General features: G+C 42.4%; 1 long non-coding RNA gene across 2 annotated transcripts; it reads left to right on the top strand.

Moving 5' to 3' along the window:
• Positions 1 to 10,468: 10,468 nt before the first annotated feature.
• On the top strand, positions 10,469 to 11,079 carry LOC309531205. Of its 2 annotated transcripts, none has more exons than XR_014219138.1 (2): positions 10,469 to 10,555; positions 10,863 to 11,079. It is a non-coding gene; the product is annotated as an uncharacterized lncRNA (long non-coding RNA). The 2 variants fall into 2 exon arrangements; XR_014219139.1 differs by having other exon boundaries at positions 10,470 to 10,640.
• The last annotated feature ends 617 nt before the right edge of the window (positions 11,080 to 11,696 follow it).

The raw sequence follows: 11,696 nt of genomic DNA, 5'->3' as shown, positions 1-11,696 counted from the left end.
CGGTTATCCAACCTGGAATAGCTTTTCCCTCCCTTATCTCTTCAATTAATCTTCCTTCTGTCTGAGAGTCAGAATTGGGTTTAATGGACTCAGTCTGATGATCAGGCTTTTCTTATATTCCCTCTGCTCAGCATAAGAACTGGATCAGCTGAAATGGGGCATGTGGCCTACAATGTTATGATGAGAAAGGATGAAGGATGGTCAAGCTGCCATTTGCTACAGTTATTGTTTTGAGAATGCAGTAGCAGCAGCCAGACATGAGATGCAATGCTGATCCTCAGGCTGTTCTATGCCGTCCTCCCCTCAGCCCCCACCCCCAAGTATTTGCAACAAGCAATCGTGTTTGATTTTCTCAATTTATTGCCAAAGCAGGGACCACTATCATCAGTGGATCTTATACTTTCAGCTCTGTCTGTGGAATCTCAGAGATTAGGCGGTAGTAATATTATTCCAATGTGATCACCTACTGACCTTTAAAGCCCTAAACGGCCTCGGTCCAGTATACCTGAAGGAGCGTCTCCACCTCCATCATTCTGCCTGGACACTGAAGTCCAGAGCCGAGGGCCTTCTGGCGGTTCCCTCTCTACGAGAAGCCAAGTTACAGGGAACCAGGGAGAGGGCCTTCTCGGTAGTGGCACCCGCCCTGTGGAATGCCCTCCCACCAGATGTCAAAGAGAAAAATAACTACCAAACTTTTAGAAGATATCTGAAGGCAGCCATGTTTAGGGAAGCTTTTTAATGTTTAATAGATTATTGTATTTTAGTGTTCTGTTGGAAGCTGCCCAGAGTGGCTGGGGAAACCCAGCCAGATGGGCGGGGTATAAATAATAAATAATAAATTATTATTATTATATTATTATTACTGGGAAGCATGGATCAGCCAGAGGGCTCAAAACCTGGAAAGGATTCACATTGAGGCACAACTTGTGTGAAACGGAGCCTTCATATGTGGCCTATATAAGTAGCTAGGATGACCTATGTATATGATTTTGGGCGCTATGGGTGCTCCATATGTAGGCCCAATCCATATGGCGCCAATTCAGGTTGCCTAATTGATGAACTAGTCATATCCTATTTGGAGAAGGGCCACCGTTTAGTGGTAGAGCATCCTAGGTTCAATCTTTGGCACCACCAGGTAGGACTGGGAATGTATGTTGTCTGAAACTCTGGAGAGCCATGTCGAGTCAAAGTGGATAATACTGAGCGAAATGAACCAATGGTCTGGCTTGGTCTAAAGTAGTCTCCTATGTTTCTACTGCTGTTTTATCTAACATTAAAATAAAAGGGACTTAAAACTTTGCTTACATTGGGCCTCTTCCAACGAACAGTTGTACTAGCCTAGGCCAGTTCAATGAGTCCCACTGGTGCAACTGGGCTGTTCTTTCCTCTCCACCCCCTGTGCCCTCTGTGCTCTCTCCAATCAGCTCTGTGGGCTTGGGAGAACCCCCCCCCCCAGAACAGTGTATAGGGGTGGAGAAGGGAGATTCTTCAATCTGGCAAGCAGAACAATTGTAATAGTGCAACATTTAATTCTACCCTCTATATTCAGGGTGGCTGGGAAGTTCTTCATCCATTTGTGTGCCATTTATTTGAGCCTCAAGATGTTTATGGGCAGCTGTAAACCAGCTCAGTTCAAACTGCAACCTTCCATTTATGCTGTTTCCTCATGAAAAGAGTGGCTCCATCAGTAGTGTAAGCCTTGAATGAGTGGCACTTGTCCATGTTATGGACTTATCACAGTGGAGCAGAGCAGTTATATATGCTGACAATTCTTTGCTCAAAGTTGGTCCCTTTGAGAGGCTAATACAGTGCTCTAGGCTAAACTGTGCTAGGTCTAGCATCAACACTGATTCTAAATAACTCACTATTTCTCTTCTACCAAGTGGATAAAATAAAAGTGCCTGCAAGGGGGGAAATGTGCTAAAAAGGTGGTAGCATAGTACACGTCTTATATAAGATATCCGCAATACCTTTATTAGGGACAATCAAAATGTCACAAAATAATGGAAAGCTTTCATGTTCTCCAGAAGTCTTCATGAGGCAAAATGTTTTGCAAAGCAGAGAATGGGGAGGAGAATAATAATAATAACAAATGGGAGGGGCTTTAATAGCACAGTCACTTACTAGGGAATAAGCTGTACTGAACTCAATGGGACTTAGTTCTGGGCAGATGTGTACAGGATTGTGCTGCAAGATCCCATGGAGTTCCAATTCTCCTTTGCTTCTCCCAGTTTGCCCACTGTGCTCTCCTCAAATGAGCTATGGAGGGTCAGGGAAAACAGAAGAGCAGATTTAGGCTGTGCATATGGACTGCGTGAGAGAAGGGAGTGGTAGTTCTGTTGCACAGCCAAAATTCACTAGTGGAAGCAGTTCACTGGATTCTGCATTCAGTCAGTCTCATTGAACGCAATAGAATGTGTATAGGGGTTTACTATAAAGTTGCCTTTGACATTTGACATATGGAGTGCTGGGATTCATGTCCCAATGTCCCGGTTAGCTTGATTCAAAGCATTGGGTGCTATCTGGGTTTTGAAGCATTTTGTTTATATACCAAGGTGGATAACTTGGAGCATTGGTGTTCCACTTCTGACATACCATGGGCAGGGTCATTGTGGTTGCTATGGAACTGGATTTGAATCTGATGGATCAGTGATAAATGCTGGGTGAAATTCTTGCTTTGCAAGCTGAGTCTGACCATTATTTTTCTCCTGCCATTGTATGCTATTATGCACTAACAGTGCACTGCTATGTGCAGCATCAATGTGTGGTAATGGGTAGAGTTGCCTAGGTCAGGAAGAGGAAACCTTTGACCCTCCAAAATTTGTTGGACTACAACTTCCATCATTGATGGCCATTGGCCATGCTGGGTGGAGCTAGGGTTGATGGAAATGGGAGTCCAACCACTTTTAAAGAGCCACAGCTTCCCCATCTCTGACCTAGGGAGACCTGAAGAAGTGTGTATCTGAAGAAGTGTGCATGCACACGAAAGCTCATACCAAGAACTAACTTAGTTGGTCTTTAAGGTGCTACTGGAAGGAATTTTTTTTATTTTGACTAGGGAGACCTGGTGTTCAAATTCAAGCTCATTGTTGAGGATCACTGGGTTCAGTCATTGCCTTTTAGCTCAAGCCAGCTCACTTTGAGAAAGGGAGGGGATACAAATAAGGTTAGTAAATGAACCTTCTGGATCCCAGCAGGGGGGGAGCCACCAGAGATTTGATTTGCGCTGGATAAGCTGTGGAAGGAGAAAGGATTCATGCTGAGTGTAACGTGAGAAAATGTGCTGCTTTGTAATATGTGAAATGGTCTCATAAGGCAGTTCCATAGATCTAAATCAGAGCCTGTTTTCATAAATGATGCTAAGGATGGGTATTTTTGGTATGAGATGCATTACTTCTGAATGCTTTTAATGCAGCTGAGTGAGCAGAAGGGAGTCACTTGGAAATAATAAAAAGGAAATGTTCATTCTAGCCACTTTAAGATTTTCAGTCAAATTATAAATATGAAAAATGCACCGGGGTGTGGGGGAGAATTTAGTCATCATTGTGTCCATAGCCGCAGGACAAGAAAAGACTTGATCTCACTTGTCTCTGAGTAAATGGGGAGTTTCATAGGACAGAGTTCCCTGCTGGGCATGGAAGTCCACAAAAATTAAACAGTCCTGTACCTAACTAGTGAGCCCAGTGACTAACCCTCGCCAGACTTGTTGGATCAGAGCAGACCTATACACAGGGGGCTGGGGATAAACAGGTGCTAGATGCTCGTAGGTATAGCAGAAGAGGATTGGCAATCACATGAGCATATGTGGCCTACAGGACCATCTTAGCGGGGGAGACATAGCCACTATGTGTAGCTTCCTTGCACCCTGCCATCTATGGACTGGATTTTGGGAAGGATTTCAGGTAGATGTTTTGATAAGATTCTAGGTTTCTATTTGGCTTCTCCAGAGAAATAGTGTCTAGTAACTGTGCTGAGAAAGATCTTTGTTTGGGGCACTGAAGAATCACTGCTGGTGCCAGTTATCATTCATTAACCTGCTCAGTGGACCAATGGTCTGAATAAATATACAAGGCAACTTCATATGCTCACTCACTGCATTGCACCAAGACAGTGAATTAGATTTCATCCCGTGTGTTGATTATTATCTTATTGTGTAGCTTTGATTCAGCTCTTGTTCGAGGAACCCTCCTACTTTTTACAATTTAAAAAAAATGCTTCCATCACTGAGATGAAAAATCCAGAATCTACGTGTGAACAACTCATATACGAAAGCTGTAACTTCAGGCACATAATTTTGCTGCTTTCAGTAAGAATTTGGATATGTGGAAATGTTGTGTCAACAGCAAGGAATTTGTGATGATAGCCGATAATGAAAAGGATTCGGTTTCCATTTCGGCTGTATTAACGTTGTAGCAGCTTGTCAGAATTGTAGAACAGACCTCTTATTACACATTGGCCAGCCATACAGAGGGGGAAAAGATGATATGCCAACATCTTCAACAGTCAATTTCTGAAGATGTGAAAAGCGGCGCTGAAATTTGGAGGGGCTAAAGCAGAAAGTATTGGTAAGGATCCTGATAATATTTAGTAGGTATATAAGAGCCCATCTGAATGGACCAATGCTGCATCTAGCCCAGTATCCCACAGTGTCTAGCTAGAAATTGCTGGGATGCTCGCAAGCAGCACTCCTTCTCATGGCCCTTAGCATCTGGTTTTCAGGACCACCATTTCTTTTTCTTTCTTTATACATTTCTTTCTTTCTTTATACATTTTCTACATTTCCGTATCAGTTTGCAACTATAATAATAATAATAATAATAAATTTTATTTATATCCCGCCCTCCCCAGCCGAAGCCGGGCTCAGGGCGGCTAACAACACTAAAATAGTGCAACATTATAAAAACATCATAAGAATTAATTAAAATCAGAATTGATAAAAAAAGTCTACATGAAAATTCACCGTTATTTTAGTGCAAATTTCAATTGCTGTGTGTGTGTGTCAGAAAAGTGCAAATTTCAAAGGATGGTTGTGTTTCGGTTCACATATTGTTTAGTAGAATGTGAATTAGGCAGGTTCAATGATTGAAGCGTGAGCTGAATCAAATTTCAACTCCTTCCTTATCAGCAGACCCACTCTAATTAATTGTCCCAAATTAACCATGTCCATTCATTTTAGTGGATTTGCTTTATGACTAACATTGGATACAACCCACTGCCTCTTAACAGTGGCATAGTGGAGAGGGAACACAGGGGACAGGGATGGCCCAATACATTTTGGAACCTGAGACAAAGTGCCCCACTGCCCCCCTTGTGCTGGGGGGAGGCAGCATGAATCCTTGCAAAGCCTTGTCATTTTGCAGGGAGTGGGCAAACTCCTCAAGAGTTTTCTGAATGTCACCCCTCACCAAATTTAGGCAAGTGAGAGAGGTGTTCCATAAGACTTTGCTCTTGGTCTCCTTCCTCCCTAGGGGCAGAGGAAACCAGTAGCTAGTTATGTGTTCCTTCTCCAGTGGTGGCAAAAATGGTGATGTGGGAACCTGTGGGGATGATAGGAGCTGTAGACCAAAAATCTGGAGAGGAAATATTTGCTTCCTGACTCAGAAACCAGCTGTTACTCCCTGACTAGGCAAAGGCAACATTTAATTACCCAAGTAGCCAAGGAATTGCTGTTTTTAAAAAGTTGTTGCTTTGAAAGTGATACTTGTTGAGTGTGATTCCAAAGCCTCTCCTGTCTCAACTAACTCTTCTGAATAATGGTGAATGGACAGCCTTTTCTTACAGTTATGAACAAACAGAGGAAGACTCTCAGTGAATACAGCTGTGGTGTTTGCATATCCCATTTAAATCAATCTCTAGAATTTACATGAATGAAATTGAAATCACATTTGTGCTTTACATTTGATTAAATCCCACAGGGAATTCCAGACTTCCCTTTTCATTATGTTCTATGAAGAGTGTTGATTTGCCATGGACAAAAATAATTCAAATTTCCATTCCAAATGGATCTCATTCCTTCACAAATAGCGAGTTTTAATTACTTTCCACTGTTTTTTTCTTTTTCCTTTTGTTTTTTTTTAATGCTATGAGTCAGCCACACTGCTTGAATATCATTTTCGTCATCATGCAATTGTGCTCGTAAGTTTCTGTACATTTATTAACATTCTCATGGAGTTATTCTCCCAAATGGTAAAATAGTTTCAGTTCATTAACTTCCCTCTGAGTTTGCCAACCAGCAGCAAGCAGAGTTTGCAAGCTTGAGCTGTATTGTATAATTTGCGGAACAAGCCATTTGTCAATGATTGCATAAACCCGGTTGGGGGAAAAATTCTCTGAACCACTATGATATATTTTTTTAGCAATTTCTCTGACTTGTTAAATGGACACGCAGAAAATAAATTACATTATGGAGATAGGTTTCTGGAAACTATGAAGCGGAGTGTGTCCTCTCCCCTACCATGTTGAGAAAACTATCTAACAGAAGCATACATCATAATGTAAGACGGTACAGATGAATGTATGTATAAGAAGTTTCAAGCATGAGTTCACTAAACTTGCTCAACTTCAATGCCATACTTATATCAATCATAGTAATTATTATTACTTTATTTTTTTCCAAGAGACAGAAACATTTAAGTGTACAAAAATCTGGAGCAAATTAAGTGGAAAAAGACCAAAAAGTGAAGATGTTTGGCATGGTATATAAAAAACTGCCTTTTTCTGGGCTTGACATTTGGGCTATATAGCTCAGTATTGCCTCAGACAGGCAGGAGAAATAAAAATTCTTAGCCTAAGCTGTGATTCAGGATGAACAAATCTGTCAATTTTAGTTTCTCATTCTTCCTCTCTTATCCTTCATCTAGTGTTGTGGAGGGGATCATTTCGGGGGGGGGGGGAGTCTGACAATGTCTGGAGTACAGTGTTGGCTTCCCCCAGTGAGATTTCCAATGCGGGTGTGTGTGTTAATGTAGATCCCAGATAATGTTTGTGCCTGTGGTGTCAGATGAAGTGTGCTTGACAGTACCCAAACCAGGGAAGACTCCAGTCTTTCAAAGTTCAGCAGCACCTTGTGTGAGCCCAAAATTTCACAACTTCAGTTAGGTTATATAATTTAAGATAATGTTATCTTCTTGAATTTTTAACTCTTTCCCCATAATAATATTTATATAGCCGTGTGTGTGTGTGTGTGTGTGTGTGTGTGTGTTTACCAACACTGGACACTGTATAAACATAGGCAATGTGGCAATACAGACCAATTTCAGCAAATACACCCAAAATAGTACAGTAGTATCTTGGGGATTAATAGATCGATGGAAGTAGCTGGAGATGGATGGAATGAGCTGTGTGTGGTTTATCTTCACCTCTGCGTTCCTCCCCTCATTCTGTTGTGCCTCCTGTGTTGAATTTTAGATTGTAAATGTATCAGATGAGGGACCTGCTACTTTGTTGTTATACTGTAAAACTGGGGGAAGCCAACATTGTGCACTCCAGACGTTGTCAGGCTCCTTTCAGGCCCCACTCAGCATGACCAATGGCCAGGTATGATGGGAATTTTAGTCTAGCAATAAATGGAGAGCATCATGTTGGCTACTCCTGTAGTAAAGCGTCATAATCAAGCATGGTGCCTTGTTGTGGTTGTCAGGTTGATTGTAGATGCCTTGTCTTTTAGGTTTAGCAGCTGCTCCATCATTATATGCATACTTCAGAAATGCTAATATGTGCATATGGAGTTTTGAATACCAGCTGAAACAAAGCCCACTTTGATACAGTGAGTTGCTGCTTGGTGATCTCCTGGCAAGTTGCACATGGTTTCAAGGTACCCAGGTAACCTGTTTGCAACATGCATCACCAGCTGGTGAGTGTCTGGGGAGAAATTACTCCCACACAGAGCTGTCATGAGGACACACTGCAGTTTAGCAAGCTAGAAATATCTGCTTCTACAACACTTCCCTTTGCTGGTTGAATGCTGCACTTCTCTCTTTTAAACTGAAAGCTGATCCTATAAACTGGGGGTGCCAAATTACCAGCTGAACTGTGGAAGGAATCCTGTCACAGCTGGCAGCACCTTGACGTTTCATCGCCAATTGCTGTGGATCAAGCTACCCTTTGTTATTGAGTCTAATACTGTTGTGGGCAATTATCACCCCATTCGTTTGTATTTAATTACAGAATAACCCAAGTGTAATTGAGAGAAAAAATTAACCTGTCACTTCTTAACATCTCTGTAATGTATGTATTGGGGAAATGCTGAAATGAATATTTGAAAGGTTTCAGCCACTATCTTGTATCCAAAACGAGTTTAGCTTTGGGACTGGGAGGAATTACCGTATTTTTTGCACCATAACACTCACTTTTTTCCTCCTAGAAAGTAAGGGGAAATGTCTGTGCGTGTTATGGAGGGAATGCCTACGGGTGGCATGCCTACAGATTTTCCTCCTCTAAAAACTATGTGTGTGTTATGGTCGGGTGCGTGTTATAGAGCGAAAAATACGGTAAGTCCTCAAAGTTTTCCAAAAAAGGTGCTCAGGTTTACGGTGCTTCAGAGCAGTGGAGGGAATTAAAGCATTGTTGCCTGGCATGGGCATGGAAGCAGCCAATGCCCTTTCCAGCCAGCAGACTACTGCACATCCAGTGGGACCTCAGATTGGCCCATTTGAAGTTGGGTTCAGATGGGAAGTCCCGCCCTGAGATTGCTCCAGTTGGGGAATTCCCAAACGCCCAGAAAACATGGGATGGTGACGGAGGGCAAGGGGCAGCAACTACCACCCACCTGGCAAGGGTGAGCATCTATTATCTGAACTCTTTGGATATATTTGCTCTTGTTTAGTCGTTCACTCGTGTCCGACTCTTCGTGACCCCGTGGACCAGAGCACGCCAGGCACTCCTGTCTTCCACTGCCTCCTGCAGTTTGGTCAAACTCATGTTAGTAGCTTTGAGAACACTGTCCAACCATCTCGTCCTCTGTCGTCCCCTTCTCCTTGTGCCCTCCATCTTTCCCAACATCAGGGTCTTTTCCAGGGAGCTTCTCTTCTCATGAGGTGGCCAAAGTATTGGAGCCTCAGTTTCAGGATCTGTCCTTCCAGTGAGCACAGTCCAGGTCAATTGAGAATGGGTCACACCTTTGACCTGATCCTTCCCATCCAGTCAAGAATGAATGAAGTACAAATGCTGCTCTAGAAAGGATGATCCATACACAAATGTGGATTACTGGGATGGATGTGTACTGATCAGCAAATAGTGCAGTGTGACTAAATGATACAGCCTGTGGTAAAGATCTTTGTTAGAAACAGATTACTAGTCTGATTTTTATGCCTGCCTGCCAAATGACACTCGAGGTGGTTCATGTGCCATTAAATAAAATAAGAACAACACATTAAATTACATTTTTGAAATAACTACACTGTAAGCATAACATAACAACCATTACACGGAACTATATAATCTATCTGTCTGGATATATACATGGAGATATGGCATAAAATACGAGTTATAAGGGCAGCCAAGTTGTTCCCCATGCAACCCCCCCCCCCCAAGAATGATAGCACTTCAACAAGTCCCATCAGTCCCAAGGAGACTTGCTGCAACTACTTTGATTTCGATATACAGTGGTACCTTGGTTTGCAACCGCTTTGGATTACAACTGTTTTGAATTACAACCACATCAAACCCGGAAATGCATGTCCCTTTTTTTGGATTACAACTCATTTGTTTTAATTACAACCAATTTTTGTGGGGGAGGCCCCATTTGCAAAAGTGCACCTTGGGTTACAACCTCTTTTGGTTTACACCCGGACCTCCAGAATGAATTATGGTTGTAAACCAAGGTACCACTGTATGCAATGGCAGGAGATGCTCAGGCCGGCTAGCTGCTATTAGGTGACTGTCAGGGGCACCTGCTCCTGGGGGCTGATCCCTTTTGACCCCCTTATATTTTGAGGGTAGGAGCTACCCCCCATGTCCAAAAAATGTGGAAGTGAAGCACGGAGCTGACCACAGTGTGCTGCAGCTTCAGTGGCAACCTCCTTCTCCTGCTGCCATGGAGGGGAAGAAGGGTCAAAGTAGCCTCCCACTGGTGTTGGTGGCAAGAGGAGACAGAGGAAGAGCCACTGGCCACTGAATTCAGCTCTGTCCTTTGCTTCTCCTGACATCCTGATGTCACATATATGACGTTGTGATGTCATGATGTCACACGGGTAACCTTGGCTCCCCAATTGCCCTCGCAAGCTGGTGTCTCTGGTGGCTGTAATTACTTTTGAGAAACAACCAAGAGAAGAACACCCTCGAACCACCTCATTATAAGATATTTATAAGATATGTATGCTTACTAAGCATACATCTTATAATGAGGTGGTTCGAGGGTGTTCTTCTCTTGGTAGTTTCTCAAAAGTAATTCAGCCACCAGAGACACCAGCTTGAAAGGGCAATTGGTGAGCCAAGGTTACATGTGTGACATCATGACATCACAACGTCATATGCTTACTAGGAAATGTGGCAACTAGCAGATACTGGAGCAGACTGCTGATCTGATCTGCACATTTGTCTGGGTGGATTGGATCAGGTGATTCCCCTTCAGAAACTGAGTTCACCAGATTCCTTCCTCATTCCTAGATTTGCATGTGATTAAAACTATGGGGAGCAGAGAGGTGAGAGATGGTAGCCTTTTCTGGTTTTGTTATTTACAGTGGAATCCTCAGCATGTCTACTCAAAACTAAGTTCCAAAATGGGTTTTGCTCCTGGCAGAAGGTATAGGAGTGGAGCCTAATTATCTCTAGAGCAATTTATGGCTATGCTCTAAATCAGTTGCTAAAGATGCCATGCTCCCCTGATATGCCCAAAATTCAAACACTGCTCTGTTTTCTGTCAGGTAAACCACTACTGGAATGTGAAACCTCAGTAGACTCCAGATTCTTCCAGGCTCTGTCCATGACCAGCCTCATGCCACCACTTTCCATCCACAAACCATCAAGCTCTCCATGGCTTCACCCTTGTCCCAACCAGATTCTGTGATGGCCCTATATGTTCTGAGTCTGTCATCTGGCCCTTCTCAGAAGATCAGTACTTAATGAAATCAAATGTCAACAGCTGTTGTTCTTTTTTCTGAGTCAACCAAAATCAGGGTTTAGCAGTGAACTGATGCATTTCAGAAGGCTTTCATGCCAATATGATAAACTGGAGACCGACAGGGGTTTACTACAGGTCTATAGCATTGTAGTTTCTCTTGCAACAATAGGCAGGAAACCTTTCTAAAGACCTCAGTAATATCCTCACCACCTCCACCAGGCAGTTTAAAAAGGCAGGTTGGCAAAGTATGTGGGTTAAATAATGAATGAAATTAACATAGTTCTTTGTTTTAATTATGCACTCATAACTGATGAGAAAACAAGGTCTTTTGTCTCAAAGCTCTTAAATATGTAATAGCCTCAGCCTTCCTTAACCATCTCTTTCAGACTATTGAAATATGAATGCTATTACTCTAGAAACTCTTTTTGGGGTTGTTCTTGTTCCTCAGTAGGTATGTTAATTACTTTTTAAAAGTTCTAATGAAATAAAGAAAATCACTACATTTTGGGAATGCTCCATGAATGCCAAGTTTCTAGTATATGTAGAATTGCTATATTTTTTTCCAAAAGTTTCAATTATACTTTTTTTAATAATAAAAAAACCAGTGACTTTAGTTGAAGGGATAAGGAGATTAGAG

This window comes from Podarcis vaucheri (assembly GCF_965113315.1).
Source record: "Podarcis vaucheri genome assembly, chromosome: 4".
Lineage (NCBI taxonomy): Eukaryota > Metazoa > Chordata > Lepidosauria > Squamata > Lacertidae > Podarcis > Podarcis vaucheri.
The sequence above is the reverse complement of the archived record's forward strand: the minus strand, read 5'-3'. Positions and strand labels throughout refer to the sequence as shown.